Source organism: Lissotriton helveticus, chromosome 10 (assembly GCF_964261635.1).
Source record: "Lissotriton helveticus chromosome 10, aLisHel1.1, whole genome shotgun sequence".
Classification (NCBI taxonomy): Eukaryota; Metazoa; Chordata; class Amphibia; order Caudata; family Salamandridae; genus Lissotriton; species Lissotriton helveticus.
In genome coordinates, this window is record NC_136071.1 from 151,377,609 (window position 1) to 151,395,336 (window position 17,728).

The 17,728-nt window shown below is 39.0% G+C and overlaps 1 protein-coding gene across 8 annotated transcripts in view; it reads left to right on the top strand.

Annotated features, from left to right (window-relative positions):
- The window catches only part of LOC144786046 (kinesin-like protein KIF19), a 1,675,385-nt gene that overhangs the window by 204,872 nt on the left and 1,452,785 nt on the right, over positions 1-17,728 (top strand). For 2 of the 8 annotated variants that reach the window (XM_078664986.1, XM_078664984.1), the window contains one exon: positions 7,955-8,162. The exons of the other annotated variants lie outside the window; for them this stretch is intronic. The gene's annotated coding sequence lies outside the window, so the exon portion shown is untranslated. The remainder of the gene's footprint in view (positions 1-7,954; positions 8,163-17,728) is intronic. 8 annotated transcript variants of the gene reach the window in all.

Genomic DNA, 17,728 nt, shown 5'->3' on the forward strand with positions numbered 1-17,728 from the left:
TTACAACCCTCCAGTGGGTTAGATGGCTCACGTGTATTCCTGGACTCGTTTCCACAGCCCACCATTGAGCCTCGGATGAGACTCTGCTTTGCTGCAGTGAAATAACCTGCCCCGCAGATCACAGAGGGATAGCTTCCCCCCATGCAGGCCCCTTCTGAAACGGGGTGGTGCGTCGACTCCACGGCCTGAAGCCGCCGTGATTAATTGCTTCCACAAGTTTGCTCAGAGACAAGTCCGCACTCCTCAGGCAGGTAGGTAACAACCTTTATTGAATTAAGCAAAGCAGCTTCACATCCCTCGTGTGTCCATTGGCCTTACGCGTTTCAGGGAACTTCTTTCCCCTTCCTCAGAGGCCGGCGCGAGTCATCTTTGCTTTTGTGCACTGCAACTTCCCCTGCGTGCTGCTTTAATTGGCCTCCGGTGTGCCAATCTGCTGCATCAGCCTTCTCAGTGCACGCTGGGACTTGTAGTCATTACGCACTCCTTACAACCCTCCAGTGGGTTAGATGGCTCACGTGTATTCCTGGACTCGTTTCCACAGCCCACCATTGAGCCTCGGATGAGACTCTGCTTTGCTGCAGTGAAATAACCTGCCCCGCAGATCACAGAGGGATAGCTTCCCCCCATGCAGGCCCCTTCTGAAACGGGGTGGTGCGTCGACTCCACGGCCTGAAGCCGCCGTGATTAATTGCTTCCACAAGTTTGCTTAGAGACAAGTCCGCACTCCTCAGGCAGGTAGGTAACAACCTTTATTGAATTAAGCAAAGCAGCTTCACATCCCTCGTGTGTCCATTGGCCTTACGCGTTTCAGGGAACTTCTTTCCCCTTCCTCAGAGGCCGGCGCGAGTCATCTTTGCTTTTGTGCACTGCAACTTCCCCTGCGTGGTGCTTTAATTGGCCTCCGGTGTGCCAATCTGCTGCATCAGCCTTCTCAGTGCACGCTGGGACTTGTAGTCATTACGCACTCCTTACAACCCTCCAGTGGGTTAGATGGCTCACGTGTATTCCTGGACTCGTTTCCACAGCCCACCATTGAGCCTCGGATGAGACTCTGCTTTGCTGCAGTGAAATAACCTGCCCCGCAGATCACAGAGGGATAGCTTCCCCCCATGCAGGCCCCTTCTGAAACGGGGTGGTGCGTCGACTCCACGGCCTGAAGCCGCCGTGATTAATTGCTTCCACAAGTTTGCTCAGAGACAAGTCCGCACTCCTCAGGCAGGTAGGTAACAACCTTTATTGAATTAAGGAAATAAGCTGCTTTGCTTAATTCAATAAAGGTTGTTACCTACCTGCCTGAGGAGTGCGGACTTGTCTCTGAGCAAACTTGTGGAAGCAATTAATCACGGCGGCTTCAGGCCGTGGAGTCGACGCACCACCCCGTTTCAGAAGGGGCCTGCATGGGGGGAAGCTATCCCTCTGTGATCTGCGGGGCAGGTTATTTCACTGCAGCAAAGCAGAGTCTCATCCGAGGCTCAATGGTGGGCTGTGGAAACGAGTCCAGGAATACACGTGAGCCATCTAACCCACTGGAGGGTTGTAAGGAGTGCGTAATGACTACAAGTCCCAGCGTGCACTGAGAAGGCTGATGCAGCAGATTGGCACACCGGAGGCCAATTAAAGCAGCACGCAGGGGAAGTTGCAGTGCACAAAAGCAAAGATGACTCGCGCCGGCCTCTGAGGAAGGGGAAAGAAGTTCCCTGAAACGCGTAAGGCCAATGGACACACGAGGGATGTGAAGCTGCTTTGCTTAATTCAATAAAGGTTGTTACCTACCTGCCTGAGGAGTGCGGACTTGTCTCTGAGCAAACTTGTGGAAGCAATATATATATATATATATATATATATATATATATATATATATATATATATATCTCCAAACAACGTTAATCCATCGAATCAACGAAAAGAGCCTCCACTCACAGCCAATGTCCTCTGCAAAGCATATATTTATTTTATATAATCGCACAGAAAACCAACGCGTTTCGGTAGTCACATCTACCTTGCTCACGGTTAATTTTTACTTTGAAAGTGCATTGTTTAAAATACCCATGCTGCCCAAAAATCATGTGATTCCCACACTTCCTGTGTGTTGACCTGCAGGGCATTCTGGGCAATGTAGTTTGCCTTATTCCCATCATGTTTTTACATTGGTATTGAGAGAACCCCCTTCTGTTTAATCATACCAATAAAACTACGTGTGCAATATGTACAATATATACAACATATTCGATTTAGGGATGCCCTCCAGTGGGCATTTTAACCGTAGTATTGTCTATTAATTAGTTCCTTACTGTCCTCCAGTGGACTGTATAGTCTCAGTTTGTTGACAGAAAAAAGGGGGGGAGGGTTTTTTTTGGACAAGGGGGAAGGGAGGGTACAGTGTGAATGGAGATCAAATGGAATGGAGTAAGTAGTTAATAGTTTATAAGTGGATGTACAGTTCCTCCGACTGATTCAATCCTAGAGGTGTCATGGTTCGAAAATTCAGGATGTGACGTGACTCTTTTTGTCTCAAAAGTTTTTCCCGGTGGCCACCTCGATCAGACAGGGACATAGTTTCCAGACCCCCAAATTTTAGAAGTTTCCAATTTCCGTCATGGTTGCTCTCCATGTGTTTGGCTACCACGTTATTTCTGTCCTTATTGACTGTTGCGCGGACATGCTGTAGGATTCGTATTTTTAGTTCACATATGGTACTACCTATGTACCTCAACTTACATGGGCATTCTATCATGTAAACCGTGTACTGACTTTTGCAAGTTATGAGTTCTTTTATTTTCCAGGTTTTCTTGTTTGCCATTGTTAATTCTTTTGTTGGTTTGGCGATCTCACACACTTTACAGTTGTAACATTTTACGAATCCTTGTGTTTTTAGCCAGATGTTCTTAAGTTTGTTGCTTTGGAAATGACTATGGACCAGCTGGTCTTTTAAATTTGTTGCTCTTCTGTAGGTGATTACTGGATGAGTCCCCATCCTTTGTCCCACCGTGGGGTCTAATTGGAGTATCTTCCAGTTCTTTCTCAGAATTTGTGAGATTTTTGGGGATTCTTGGCTATAATCCAATATTAGTCTTATTGGCTCATTGTCCGGTTCTTTGTCAATCGGTTTGGTTTTTAGGCACTCCCATCTGGGTTTTCTGTCAGCTTTTTCCCAACATTTGTTTATTAACTGTTTTCCATATTTCCTGTTTTGGAAACGTTTGATTGTGTCTGCACTGTGCTTTCTCCACTCTGACTCTTCACTACATTTTCGTCTTAGACGGAGAAATTCCCCGTAAGGGATGCTGGAGATCAGTGATGATTGGTGAAAGCTGGTTGCTTCTAGGGTTGCATTTGTTGCAGTGGTTTTGCGGTGAAGTGTTGTCTCCATCCGGTTATTTTTGACATACACCTCCGTGTCTAAAAAAGTCACTTTAGTTTTACTCATTTCATAAGTGAATTTGAGGCACGGTGTGCTAGAATTCAGATATTCGAAATATTGTTGGAACTCCGCTGCACTTCCACTCCAAATGATGAAAAGGTCATCATTAAACCTTTTCCAGGTCACTATGTGTTGGGTGAAGTGTTGATTTTAATTGTTCCAAGCCACTTCTTCCTCCCACCAGCCCATAGCTATGCAAGCATAGCTTGGGCTGAAGGAAAAGCCCATTGCAGCCCCATTTCTTTGCCGAAATATTTTGTCTCCGAATAAGAAGATGTTATTTTCTAAACATAGAGAAATCATGTTCATTATCATGTTGTTGTGTTCCGTGTAGTGAATGTTACGATTTTGCAGATAATATTTGCAGGCTTTCATGCCCAAATGGTTGTCAATGTTGGTATAAAGGGCGATTACGTCCATTGTTATCATCCAGTCATCAGTTTGCCAAGTTAGTTCTTTTATTGTGCATAAAAAGTCGGTGGTGTCTTTTATATATGATTTTAGTGTCTGGACATAAGGGTTCAGGTAATAATCGATTAAATTAGCCATTGGTTCTAATATTGAGTCCTTTGCTGACACAATTGGTCTCCCTGGTGGTCTTTTAGGATCCTTGTGTATTTTTGGTAGAAAACACATTGTTGCCATTCTGGGGAAATCCACCACTAGGTATTTCTTTTCATCCCAATCGATTAGTTTCTCAGATTCCCAAATGTCTAGTTTTTTGTCAATTTCTCTTTTGATCTTGTCCGTTGGGTTTGTTTGCAGTTGTTCATAAAAAAGGGGGTTAGATAATTGAGACATTGCTTCTGTGATGTATGCGTTTCTGTCCCATAACACCACATTTCCCCATTTGTCCGCCATTTTAATTTCAATTTCTTTGTCATTGATCAATTTAGAAAGTGCTTCCATTTCTTGAAGGGTTAAGTTATCTTTGCCGTGGGTTTTGGAGATGTTATACAAATCATGTGTCACTGCCTCGTGAAAGATATCTATTTTATTTCCAGGGGGTGATTGTGGAAAATTTTGATTTAGCCTTTTTGCTTGCTGGTCCCTGCCCCTAATTGTAATATAGCAGAATTGAGTTGAATTTCCTCACCCTCCTCCGAGTTTAGATTTAGTAATGTGAGGTAGCTTTCAGCTTCTTTAACCCTTAGTGTAGATGTAGGTTTCGGGAGGTCTTGGATTGGTTTAGGTTTGTGTTTCAATTCCATGAAGTGTTTTGCCAATTTGATTTTTTGTATATACAGATAAAAGTCTATTCTGGTTTGAGCCAGATCCATTCTTTTCATAGGACAATAATTTATGCCTTTTTTGAGTAACGAGATTTACTACGGTTAAAATGCCCACTGGAGGGCATCACTAAATCGAATATGTTGTATATATTGTACATATTGCACATGTAGTTTTATTGGTATGATTAAACAGACGGGGGTTCTCTCAATACCAATGTAAAAACATGATGGGAATAAGGCAAACTACATTGCCCAGAATGCCCTGCAGGTCAACACACAGGAAGTGTGGGAATCACATGATTTTTGGGCAGCATGGGTATTTTAAACAATGCACTTTCAAAGTAAAAATTAACCGTGAGCAAGGTAGATGTGACTTCCGAAACGCGTTGGTTTTCTGTGCGATTATAGAAAATAAATATATGCTTTGCAGAGGACATTGGCTGTGAGTGGCGGCTCTTTTAGTTGATTCGATGGATTAACGTTGTTTGGATTGATTGGGGCTTGGTTCGGCCGCGGGAGCAACGCACCGCTAAGCAGCGCCATTACGGGGGGAACAGACCACCGAGTTGCATATATATATATATATATATATATATATATATCACCAACTGGCGGTCGCCAGTAGGTAGTTATAGTTAGGACATAGTTTCCATAGGAAATCCACAACATTCTATTTGGAATAACTTTGGCGCTGGTGGATGAATCTTCATGAATTTCTCCAAGAAAATGGCCTGCTCAGTTCCGCTCTTTCCCTGAAAGTTTGGGGGTGATTCGTCAAGTGGGGGGGCGAGAAAAAAGGGGGGTCCCAAAACATGTTTTCCCCATGCAATTTTCCATAGGGATCTTTAGCCAGGGCTACAGCCCGAACGGCTGAACGGAATTACACGAAATTTGGCAGAGAGGTAGAGTTCGGTTCACAGATTGTGCTTTTTGTTAAATGGTGTAAATGCGTTAAGTAATTTCTGAGAAAATTGCAAGTAAAATCATAGCGATATCTAGAGACGGGGTGCAGCACGCATACGGAAAATCGTTCAATTACGAGCGCGAGCTGCATGTTGATTGGCTGTGAACTGTCTGTCAACACTCGAAACCAGGAAGTGTTGGTGGCCATCTTGTGCCTCGGTAGAACTGAGTAACAAGAAAGCAGTAAAGAAAGTTGAGAAATAAGGGAAGGGGGAAGACTACAAACATTTTGATCCTTTACGCTTGTTCAGGGGGTTGTACATGTATGTTTAAGCTCTTTTAAAAAAAAAATATGAAAAATCGCAGAGTACGCGTACGGCAATACGTAAAATTATGAGCAGGAGCTGCATGCTGATTGGTTGTGAACTGTCTGTGAACACTCGATACCAGGAAGTGTTGGCAGCCATCTTGTTCGTCGCTAGAAGCGAGTTACAAGAAAACAGTAAAAAAAGTTGAGAAATAAGGCAAGGGGACAGGGTAGAACCATCCTGACTCTGTAGGCTTCGTTAGGGGTTAGGTTTAGAATTTTTAGGCTATTTTTTAAAATTTTATTTTGAATAGAAAAATCGCGGAGTACGCGTATTTACGTGCACTAGCTGCATGCTGATTGGTTGTCGACACTCCAAACCAGGAAGTGTTGGCAGCCGTGTTGTTGGTCGCTAGAACTGAGTCAGAAGAAAACAGTTAAAAAAAAGGCGAGAAATAAGGAAAGGGGGCATGGTAGAAACATCCTGATCCTGTAGGTTTGCTCAGGGGTTTGTTAATGGATTTTAAGCTCTATATATTTTTTTTCTTTTGAGTAGAAAAATCGCGGAGTACGTGTATTTATACATGCTGATTGGTTGTCGATACGCGTATTTACACATGCTGATTGGTTGTCGATACTCCCAACCAGGAAGTGTTGGCAGCCATGTTGTTGGTCGCTAGAACCGAGTCACAAGAAAACAGTTAAAAAAATAAAATAAACAAAAAGGTGAGAAATAAGGAAAGGGGGCATGGTAGAAACTTCCTGATCCTGTAGGCTTGCTCAGGGGGTCGTTAATGGATTTTTAAGCTCTAAAGTTTGAATAGAAAAATTGCGGAGTACGCGTATTACGTGCATGCTGATTGGTTGTCGACACTCCAAACCAGGAAGTGTTGTTGGTCGCTGAAATCGAGTCACAAGAAAACAGTTTTAAATAAATAAATAAAAAGGGGTGAGAAGTAAGGAAAGGGGGCATGGTAGAAACATCCTGATCCTGTAGGTTTGCTCAGGGTGTTGTTCATGGATTTTTAAGCTCTATATATATTTTTTTATTTACAATGGAAAAATTGCGGCGGACGTTCAATCACGAGTTGCATGTTGATTGGCTGTCAAAGTTTCAAAGTAGGACGTGTTAGCAGGCATGTTTTATTTTGAAGTGTGGCCGAGGGGGCCTAAATGCCCCGGGGTCCGCCACCTTCCTGGGGCAGTGATCTTTAAAATAGGCTGGGCGTGAGGGCACGGACCTCCTAGCTCCGGGGTTACCACTTTTCGGGGCTTTTTAATGTTGGGAGCGGGTAGCGCTGATTCCGTCTTGGAGCTCTTGATTGTTCTGGGGACCACCATGTCTCAGGGCTGACTCCTGCAGTGTCCCGGGGTCTGTACCCCTGGGACACTGCTGTTTGTAATGGTAGGGCGGGAGCGTTGCGGCTTCCACTTTAACACAGCAAACCGTTTTCCTATTTGAAAGGGAGAGCAAGTTAAGCTACTGTGTCTTTCAAGTAGGAATTAGATTGCTTTTCGTTAGAGAGTAGCATATAAGCTGCTCTCTCTGAGAAAGCAATGCTGGCTCTCGAAGGATGCGGGTAAACGGCTGGGACCGTGTGGGCATTGGTGTTCCCCACACGGTTCCTAATGAATTTTTTTGAATCCCTGGTAATGGGTTCATTTGCAGCTCCTTAAACATTCGTATATATAGTTTTTGCAAAATTATTTTTTGTGTTGGGGAACAGAGTATTACTCCAGTGACTGTGTCATGCATGTATGTTTTTTCTTTTTATTTACTTGTATTCTGTTTTATTTACTGTATGTTTCTACCTCTCTTCAGAATGAGTTCCACAGCGTAGCGTCTGTGGCAGTGTTGTTTTTTGTTTGCCTCCCGCCACCCTTATTGACAATAATGGGGGCATTGCTGTCGTGTCTGTTTTAAGTTTGCAACACAGTAGGTAAGATAAATAAAGCACTTGACACAATGTAGAGTGACACTATTTATTGAATTAAATTTTCCAATGTTTTTAAAATAGAAAATACTCATGTACAAAATATTGTTTTATTTGAAAAATAAATATTTAATATAATTTTTTTGAATCACCACAGGAGGTAATAATATAGCAAAGATAAAAAGAAGTGTTTATGTACCAGGAGCTACAACAGAAGAAATTCAGTATGGAAAATCAACATTTGAACACATTTTCGAAATTAGTAATATTGTTATAGAAGAGCTGAACATACTTTTTACAAGTAGCAAGAATGAAGAAGAAGATATAAATGCTGGAGATATTAGCTGTGATTTCCTAGATTAAAGGTTAGATGTTGATTTTGTGGAAGAATTGATCATACCAGTCAAGAAAGGCAGAAAGTGTGCAATTTAAGCACTGCTTTCGGCTGAGGTAGTTCATACTAATTAGAAGATAATGTCAAAAAGTAATGTTGAGCATAGTGATGCTCCTGATCCATGCATTTTATTAGGTCGATAGACTGTTCCCCGTAAAACAAAAGTTCATCACAATAAATGCATAGAATATTAATTTCACCGAAATGAGGATTAATTTGTGGGTGTGGATTGCTTGCTGAATATGCTGCTGCAGCAATTGCTGTGCTTGGCGCAGCAGTAGGTGGGTTCTCTCTGTAAATGAAAAGGAGGATATTTTTCTGTGTTAGGCTCTATACGAATAATAGCCTGAAATGGATGGACACATTTAATAAGAATAGACTCATAGGTATTTAAATTCATCAGTTCAGAAGGATTTATTACGAAGTCTACATTATTATGCACTGCACTAGGAGGTATTTTGTTTTTATCTAATTTGTTATAAAAAATAGTTAGAAATATGCTGATTAGAATGCAATTCAAAACAATTCTGTGACAAATAAGTTGTGAAATGTTTCGTCATTATTATTTTTCTTTTTAAATACAGATGAACAGTACTGGTTTGATTTTTATAACGAGTTTGTTGAAAACAAATGGAAGAATAATTTGGTGTTTTGGTGTTAGTGAAATCACCTACAAATTTGTAATATGTCGCTAGCAATTATCTACAGTACAACATTGTACATTCTGTTATACATTTCTTCTATTAATATCTCAGTTTCTGCACAGTTTTCCTAGGGGCCATAGTAACTAAGCTGAATTTCTTCAGAGACATTTGTTGCATATGATACAGATGCACGGAAAAGAGTACTGTTCAATTTTTTTTAACATTAGTGCTGGAATTTTTGTGTAATACAATGTTCTGATTAATTTTCTGATTTGAGTATGAAGAACTGGTAACATTCTGAATTGGTGAAAAACACTTTGGCATACTTTTTTAGAAAGACAAAGCAGGGAATGACTTTGCAAACCAGTATTTTCTCTCACTCTGCAAGAGTCTAGTGCGTGCCACATCTTAATCTTTTGTTTAACACTTTTATTATTATACTTAGGTAAAAAGTTGCATTAAAAAAAATTAGATTCTTAACTTACAGTATAAATACTACTACAATTGGAAGTGTTCAGTGGAGTTTTAGAATGTGTTCCTAAAAGTTCCTCAGGTAACACTTCTTTTGCATTTCTAGGAACAATTTTGTGTTTCACAATAGCATAACAATTTCTAACCTCATAGGTACGAATACTAGTGTCATCTGTATGCAAATCATTGCTCAGAAGATATCTTGTCATTAAAAAAGGCTTAGAACTTGATCTATCGTTCCATTCTCCTAAGAAAAATGTGTGAAACATGATGTGTTAGTTTCTCTTTTCAATTTACTTTTGGCCTTTGAAGGATCGATGAATGCAATTTTGTCACAGTTAACAGAATGTGTGGACACAGAACAATTGTCTGTCTTAAATAAAGCAAAGCTACATTAAATGTTGTCTTTAGTGTAGATGGAAAGGTGAATTGAAGTTGTTAATCCTCTTGTCCGTAGTGTAGGGCGAAGGCAGTAGTTGACACAGAAATGGAGGAATGCTTTTGTCTCTTTTTTAATACAAAATCTGAAGACATACAGTAGAAACATCTATAATTTTAAGAAATGAAGGCTGAATTTCCTAATGTACAAACTGTAAGGAAATGTGATGACATTGTGAAATTGTCTGTTTTAAATAAATCAAGATTGTATTGAATGTTTTCTGTACTACTGGCGGTATTGGTATCTAGTTGTGAACTGTAGTGAGCGCAGACTTTATTGAAGGCTCTTCTTTGTAGACATAAGAGAAATGTACATGCAAAAGTGAATTGAAGTTGTGAACTCTGCTGTTCCTAATGTACATTGAAGGTACTAATCGATACAAATATTGATGAATGCTATTTTGTACAGTTAACAGAATGTGAGGACATAGTATAATTGTCTCTGACTTAAGGAAAGTAAGGCTGAATACAATGCTGTCCTTAATGTAGAAGGAAAGCTGAAAGCAAGTTGTGTACCCTGTTGTCTGCAGGTTAGATTGAAGACAGTTGTTGATACAAAGATTGAAGAATGCTATTTAGTTGCAGATAACAGCATTTGAGGTTACAGCCAAATTGTGTTTGGGTCAAGGAAAGAAAGGTTGAATACAAAGCTGTCCTTAATGTAGAAGGAAAGCTCAATTGAAGTTGTAAACTGAGCTGTCCGTAGTGTAGAATGAAGGCAGTTGTTGACACAAAGGTCGATGAATGGCATTTAGTCACAGATAATAGAATCTCAGGATACAGTATAATTGTGTGTGCCTTGAGGAAAGCAAGGCTAAATGCATTGCTGTCCTTAATGTAGAAGGAAAGTTGAATTCAAGTTGTGAATTCGGCTGTCCACAGTGTAGATTGAAGGTAGTTGTTGACAGAAAGATCGGTCAATGCAAGTTGTGAACCCAGTTGTCCGCAGTGTGGATTAATTAATTGATAATCCCAGGCAAGAAAGGCAGGAAGTGTGCATCTAAAGCAACAAAGTTTTGTGGAGTTTGCAATGAGGAGTTGTCGAAGGAGGACGCATTGGTAACAAAGTGTTTATAATCATGTTTTCTAATAAATATTGGTTGTTTATTTACAGAAGTAAGTTGAAGTATGTCTCTGAAAAGTTTGATATATTTTTTTTCTAATTAGGTAACCTCATTTAATATGGTGATGTGGTGATGATTGAGGTTGAATGTAATGTGGTCCTTAATGTAGAAGGAAAGTTCAATTGAAGTTGTGAACTCTGCTGTCTGCAGTGTAGTTTGAAGGCAGTTGTTGAGACAAAGATTGAAGAATGCTATTTAGTTATCGATAACAGAATCTGAGGACATAGAATTGTATTTGTGATAAGGAAAACAGTGTTGAATGTAATGTGGTTCTTAATGTAGAAGGAAAGCTCAATTGAAGTTGTGAACTCTGCTGTCTGCAGTGTAGATTGAAGGCAGTTGTTGAGACAAAGATTGGAGAATGCTATTTAGTTACAGATACCAGAATCTGAGGAGAGAGTAGAATTGTATCTGTGATAAGGAAATCAATCTTAAATGTCATGCGGTCTTTATTGTAGAAGGAAAGTTGAATTCAAGTTGTGAACTCGGCTGTCTACAGTGTAGATCGAAGGTAGTTTTTGACAGAAAGATTGGTCAATGCATGTTGGGAACCCAGTTGTCCGCAGTGTAGATTGAATAATTGATAATCATAGGCAAGAACGGCAGGAAGTGTGCATCAAAAGCAACAAAGTTTTGTGGAGTTTGCGATGAGGAGTGGTCGAAGGAGGATGCATTGGTAACAAAGTGTTTATAATCAAGTTCTTGAATAAATATTGGTTGTTTATTTACAGAAGTAAGTTGAAGTATGTTTCTGAAAAGTTTGAGATACTTTTTTTTCTTATTAGGTCACCTCATTCAATATGGTGATGTGGGGATTATTTGTGGTGCACTGAGTTAGAAATCTTTGGCGCTGGGGTTGAATGTAATGCCGTCCTTAATGTAGAAGGAAAGTTCAATTGAAGTTGTGAACTTTGCTATCTGCAGTGTAGATTGAAGGCAGTTTTTGAGAGACAAAGATTGAAGATTGCTATTTAGTTACAGATAACAGAATCTGAGGACAGAGTAGAATTGTATTTGTGATGAGGAAAACAGTGTTGTATGTAATGCGGTTCTTAATGTAGAAGGAAAGCTCAATTGAAGTTATGAACTCTGCTGTCCGCAGTGTAGATCAAAGGTATTTGTTGACAGAAAGATCGGTCAATGCAAGTTGTCAACTCAGTTGTGGGGATTATTTGTGGTGCACTGAGTTAGAAATCTTTGGCGCTGGGGTTGAATGTAATGCCGTCCTTAATGTAGAAGGAAAGTTCAATTGAAGTTGTGAACTTTGCTATCTGCAGTGTAGATTAAAGGTAGTTGTTGACAGAAAAATTGAAGAATGCTATTTAGTCACAGATAATAGAATCTGAGGACATAGAATTGTATTTGTGATAAGGAAAATAGTGTTGAATGTAATGCGGTCCTTAATGTAGAAGGAAAGCTCAATTGAAATTGTGAACTCTGCTGTCTGCAGTGTAGATTGAAGGCAGTTGTTGAGATAAAGATTGAAGAATGCTATTTAGTTACAGATAACAGAATCGGAGGACATAGAATTGTATTTGTGATAAGGAAAACAATGTAGAATATAATGCGGTCCTTAATGTAGAAGGAAAGCGCAATTGAAGTTGTGAACTCTGCTGTGTGCAGTATAGATCGAAGGTAGTTGTTGACAGAAAGATCGGTCAATGCAAGTTGTGAACTCTGCTGTCTGCTGTGTAGATTGAAGGCAGTTGTTGAGACAAAGATTGAAGAATGCTATTTAGTTACAGATAACAGAATCTGAGGACATAGAATTATACTTGTGATAAGGAAAACAGTGTTGAATATAATGCGTTCCTTAATGTAGAAGGAAAGCTCAATTGAAGTTGTGAACTCTGCTGTCTGCAGTGTAGATTGAAGGTAGTTGTTGAGACAAAGATTGAAGAATGCTATTTAGTTACAGTAATAGAATCTGAGGACATAGAATTGCATTTGTGATAAGGAAAACAATGTTAAATGTCATGCGGTCCTTATTGTAGAAGGAAAGTTGAATTCAAGTTGTGAACTTGGCTGTCCCCAGTGTAGATCGAAGGTAGTTGTTGACAGAAAGATTGGTCAATGCAAGTTGGGAACCCAGTTGTCCGCAGTGTATATTGAATAATTGATAATCCCAGGCAAGAAAGGCAGGAAGTGTGCATCTAAAGCAACAAAGTTTTGTGGAGTTTGCGATGAGGAGTGGTTGAAGGAGGATGCATTGGTAACAAAGTGTTTACAATCAAGTTTTCGAATAAATATTGGTTGTTTATTTACAGAAGTAAGTTGAAGTATGTCTCTGAAAAGTTATATATATCTTTTTTTCTAATTAGGTCACCTCATTCAATATGGTGATGTGGTGATGATTTGTGGAGCACTGAGTTAATAATCTTTGGCGCTGAGGTTGAATGTAATGCGGTCCTTAATGTAGGAGGAAAGTTCAACTGAAGTTGTGAACTCTGCTGTCTGCAGTGTAGATTGAAGGCAGTTGTTGAGACAAAGATTGAAGATTGCTATTTAGTAACAGATAACAGAATCTGAGGACAGAGTAGAATTGTATTTGTGATAAGGAAAACAGTGTTGAATGTAATGTGGTCCTTAATGTAGAAGGAAAGCTCAATTGAAGTTGTGAACTCTGCTGTCTGCAGTGTAGATCAAAGGTAGTTGTTGAGAGAAAGATCGGTCAATGCAAGTTGTCAACTCAGTTGTCCGCAGTGTAGATTAAAGGTAGTTGTTGACAGAAAAATTGAAGAATGCTATTTAGTTACACATAATAGAATCTGAGGACATAGAATTGTATTTGTGATAAGGAAAATTGTGTTGAATGTAATGCGATCCTTAATGTAGAAGGAAAGCTCAATTGAAGTTGTGAACTCTGCTGTCTGCAGTGTAGATTGAAGGCAGATGTTGAGACAAAGATTGAAGAATGCTATTTAGTTACACATAATAGAATCTGAGGACATAGAATTGTATTTGTGATAAGGAAAATTGTGTTGAATGTAATGCGATCCTTAATGTAGAAGGAAAGCTCAATTGAAGTTGTGAACTCTGCTGTCTGCAGTGTAGATTGAAGGCAGATGTTGAGACAAAGATTGAAGAATGCTATTTAATTACAGATAGCAGAATCTGAGGACATAGAATTGTATTTGTGATAAGGAAAACAGTGTTGAATGTAATGCGTTCCTTAATGTAGAAGGAAAGCTCAATTGAAGTTGCGAACTCTGATGTCTGCAGTGTAGATTGAAGGCAGATGTTGAGACAAAGATTGAAGAATGCTATTTAATTACAGATAGCAGAATCTGAGGACATAGAATTGTATTTGTGATAAGGGAAACAGTGTTGAATGTAATGCTGTCCTTAATGTAGAAGGAAAGCTCAATTGAATTTGTGAACTCTGCAGTCTGCAGTGCAGATCGAAGGTAGTTGTTGACAGAAAGATCGGTCAATGCAAGCTGTGAACTCTGCTGTCTGCAGTGTAGATTAAAGGTAGTTGTTGACAGAAACATTTAAGAATTGTATTTAGTTACAGATAATAGAATCTGAGGACATAGAATTGTATTTGTGATAAGGAAAATAGTGTTGAATGTAATGCGGTCCTTAATGTAGAAGGAAAGCTCAATTGAAGTTGTGAACTCTGATGTCTGCAGTGTAGATTGAAGGCAGTTGTTGAGACAAAGATTGAAGAATGCTATTTAGTTACAGATAACTGAATCTGAGGACATAGAATTGTATTTGTGGAAAGGAAAACAGTGTTGAATGTAATGCGGTCCTTGATGTAGAAGGAAACCTCAATTGAAGTTGTGAACTCTGCTGTCTGCAGTGTAGATTGAAGGCAGTTGTTGATACAAAGATTGAAGAATGCTATTTAGTTACAGATTATAGAATCTGAGGACATAGAATTGTAATTGTGATAAGGAAAACAATGTTAAATGTCATGCGGTCCTTCTTGTAGAAAGAAAGTTGAATTCAAGTTGTGAACTCGGCTGTCCACAGTGTAGATCGAAGGCAGTTGTTGACAAAAAGATTGGTCAATGCAAGTTGGGAACCCAGTTGTCCGCAGTGTAGATTGAATAATTGATAATCCCAGGCAAGAAAGGCAGGAAGTTGCATCTAAAACAACAAAGTTTTGTGGAGTTTGCAATGAGGAGTGGTCGAAGGAGGATGCATTGGTAACAAAGGGTTTATGATCAAGTTTTGTAATAAATATTGGTTGTTTATTTACAGAAGTAAGTTGAAGTATGTCTCTGAAAAGTTTGATATATTTTTTTCTAATTAGGTCACCTCATTCAATATGGTGATGTGGTGATGATTTGTGGTGCACTGAGTTAGAAATATTTGGCGCTGAGGTTGAATGTAATGCGGTCCTTAATGTAGAAGGAAAGTTCAATTGAAGTTGTGAACTCCGCTGTCTGCAGTGTAGATTGAAGGCAGTTGTGGGGACAAAGATTGAAGATTGCTATTTAGTTACAGATAACAGAATTTGAGACCGAGTAGAATTGTATTTGTGATATGTAAAACAGTGTTGAATGTAATGCGGTCCTTAATGTAGAAGGAAAGCTCAATTGAAGTTGTGAACTGAGCTGTCTGTAGTGTAGATTGAAGGCAGTTGTTGACACAAAGGTCGATGAATGGCATTTAGTCACAGATAATAGAATCTCAGGATACAGTATAATTGTGTGTGCCTTAAGGAAAGCAAGGCTAAATATAATGCTGTCTTTAAAGTATAAGGAAAGTTGAATTCAAGTTGTGAACTTGGCTGTCCACAGTGTAGATCGAAGGTAGTTGTTGACAGAAAGATCGGTCAATGCAAGTAGTGAACCCTGCTGTCTCCAGTGTAGATTGAATAATTGATAATCCCAGGCAAGAAAGGCAGGACGTGTGCATCTAAAGCAACAACATTTTGTGGAGTTTGCGATGAGGAGTGGTCCAAGCAGGATGCATTGGTAACAAAGTCTTTATAATCAAGTTTTGTAATAAATATTGGTTGTTTATTTACATAAGTAAGTTGAAGTATATCTCTGAAAAAATTGATATATATTTTTTTCTAATTAAGTCATCTCATTCAATATGGTGATGTGGTGATTTTTGGTGCACTGAGTTAGTAATGTTTGGCGCCGAGGTTGAATGTACCCAGTGATGATGTGTGATTGGGCGGGGTACAGTATTTGAAGTAATGTGTTATGTCGATTGAATTCTGCATGAATTTCATTTAAAAGGTACAGTATGTCTCACTGTGACATAAAACTGTTCACTCCATTTTGTGATGATTTATGGTGCAGTGAGTAAGTAGTATGTTTGGCGCTGAGCTTGTATGCACTCTGTTCAGTGTATATTGAAGGTAGTTGTTAATAGAGATAGACAAATGGTATTTGTCACTTATTTAAAGAAAATCTGAAGACATACAGTAGAAGCATCTCTAAAATAAATAAATGAAGTCTGAATTTCCTCTTCTTAAAACTGTAAGGAAATGTGAGGACATTGTTAAATTGTCTATGTTTTAAATAAATTAAGATTGTATTGATTTTTTTCTGTAGTGCTGGTGGTGTTGGTATCTAGTTGTGAACTGTACTGAGTGCAGAATTGATTGAAGGCACTTCGGAGGACACATCGTGAGGAGAAATTCATATGGAAAACTGAATTGAAGTTGTGTATTCTGCTGTCTGTAATGTAGATTGAAGGTACTAATCCATACAAACATTGATGTATGCTATTTTGTACAGTTAACAGAATTTGAGGACAGAGTACAATTGTGTCTGCCTTAAGTAAAGCAAAGCTGAAAAGAATGCTGTCTTTAATGTAGAAGGTAAACTGAATTAAAGTTGTGAACTGAGCTGTCTGTAGTGTAGATTGAAGGCAGTTTTTCACACAAAGATCGATGAATGCTATTTAGTCACAGATAAAAGGAACTGAGGATACAGTATAATTGTCTCTGCCTTAAGGAAAGGAAGGCTGAATACAATATTGTCCTTAATGTAGAAGGAAGGTGAATTCAAGTTGTGAACCCAGCTGTTCGTAGTGTAGATTGAAGGCAGTTGTTGAGACAAAGATTGAAGAATGCTATTTAGACACAGATAAGAGAATCGGAGGACACAGCATAATTGTCTGTCTTAAATAAATTGAGAGTAATATGTCATACTCTGTTTTACGAATTTTTTGCATTTTTAAATGCACTAAGGCAAGCATTACGTTTGATACCATGCTTACGTCATAAATATTGAGAACTTAAATTTTCTTTAAGAGTCTTCACAACAAGCTTCTCCAGATAGCGTGTAGTATTGTAATTTGTTATCACGCTCCAGAGGTAGATTAAGTAAAAGGTGTAATGTAGCATTGGAAATGTTAATCTTTGGTCATATTTTGAATATATGGAATTTATTACAAATATGCGATAAGTATATGATGCTAGTTATGGAAGTATTCTATAAGATAAGAATTGGAAAAAAGAGTGAACATGGCAAAGAAGTTTTACAGATACGATTACTTTGCAATTTGTTTGCAAATGAAAATATTGTTTCTGAGTTTTAGTTATTTTTAGAATGATTGATAACCCTAGTTAAGAAACGCAGGTAGTGTGCAAATTTTGAACTGCCTTTGGCTGCGGTAGTAGGTACAACGATATGGCTTGATAAAGGGTCTAGACTTTGAATCAGAATATGAAATTGAAGAATAATTGATAATCCCAGCAAAAAAAAGGCAACAAGTAGGTGTGTGTATGTGTGAATGATGTGTTGATTGAGTGGAAGATGAATAAGGTAAAAAATAAGAAAGGGTGCAGACGTGCAAAGTACCCACTATTTTGTCAGGGAAGTTGTTCTTTAGATATTCAGCTCATTACACAGAATGTGCGTGGCAAGAAAGGACTAAAGTGTGGA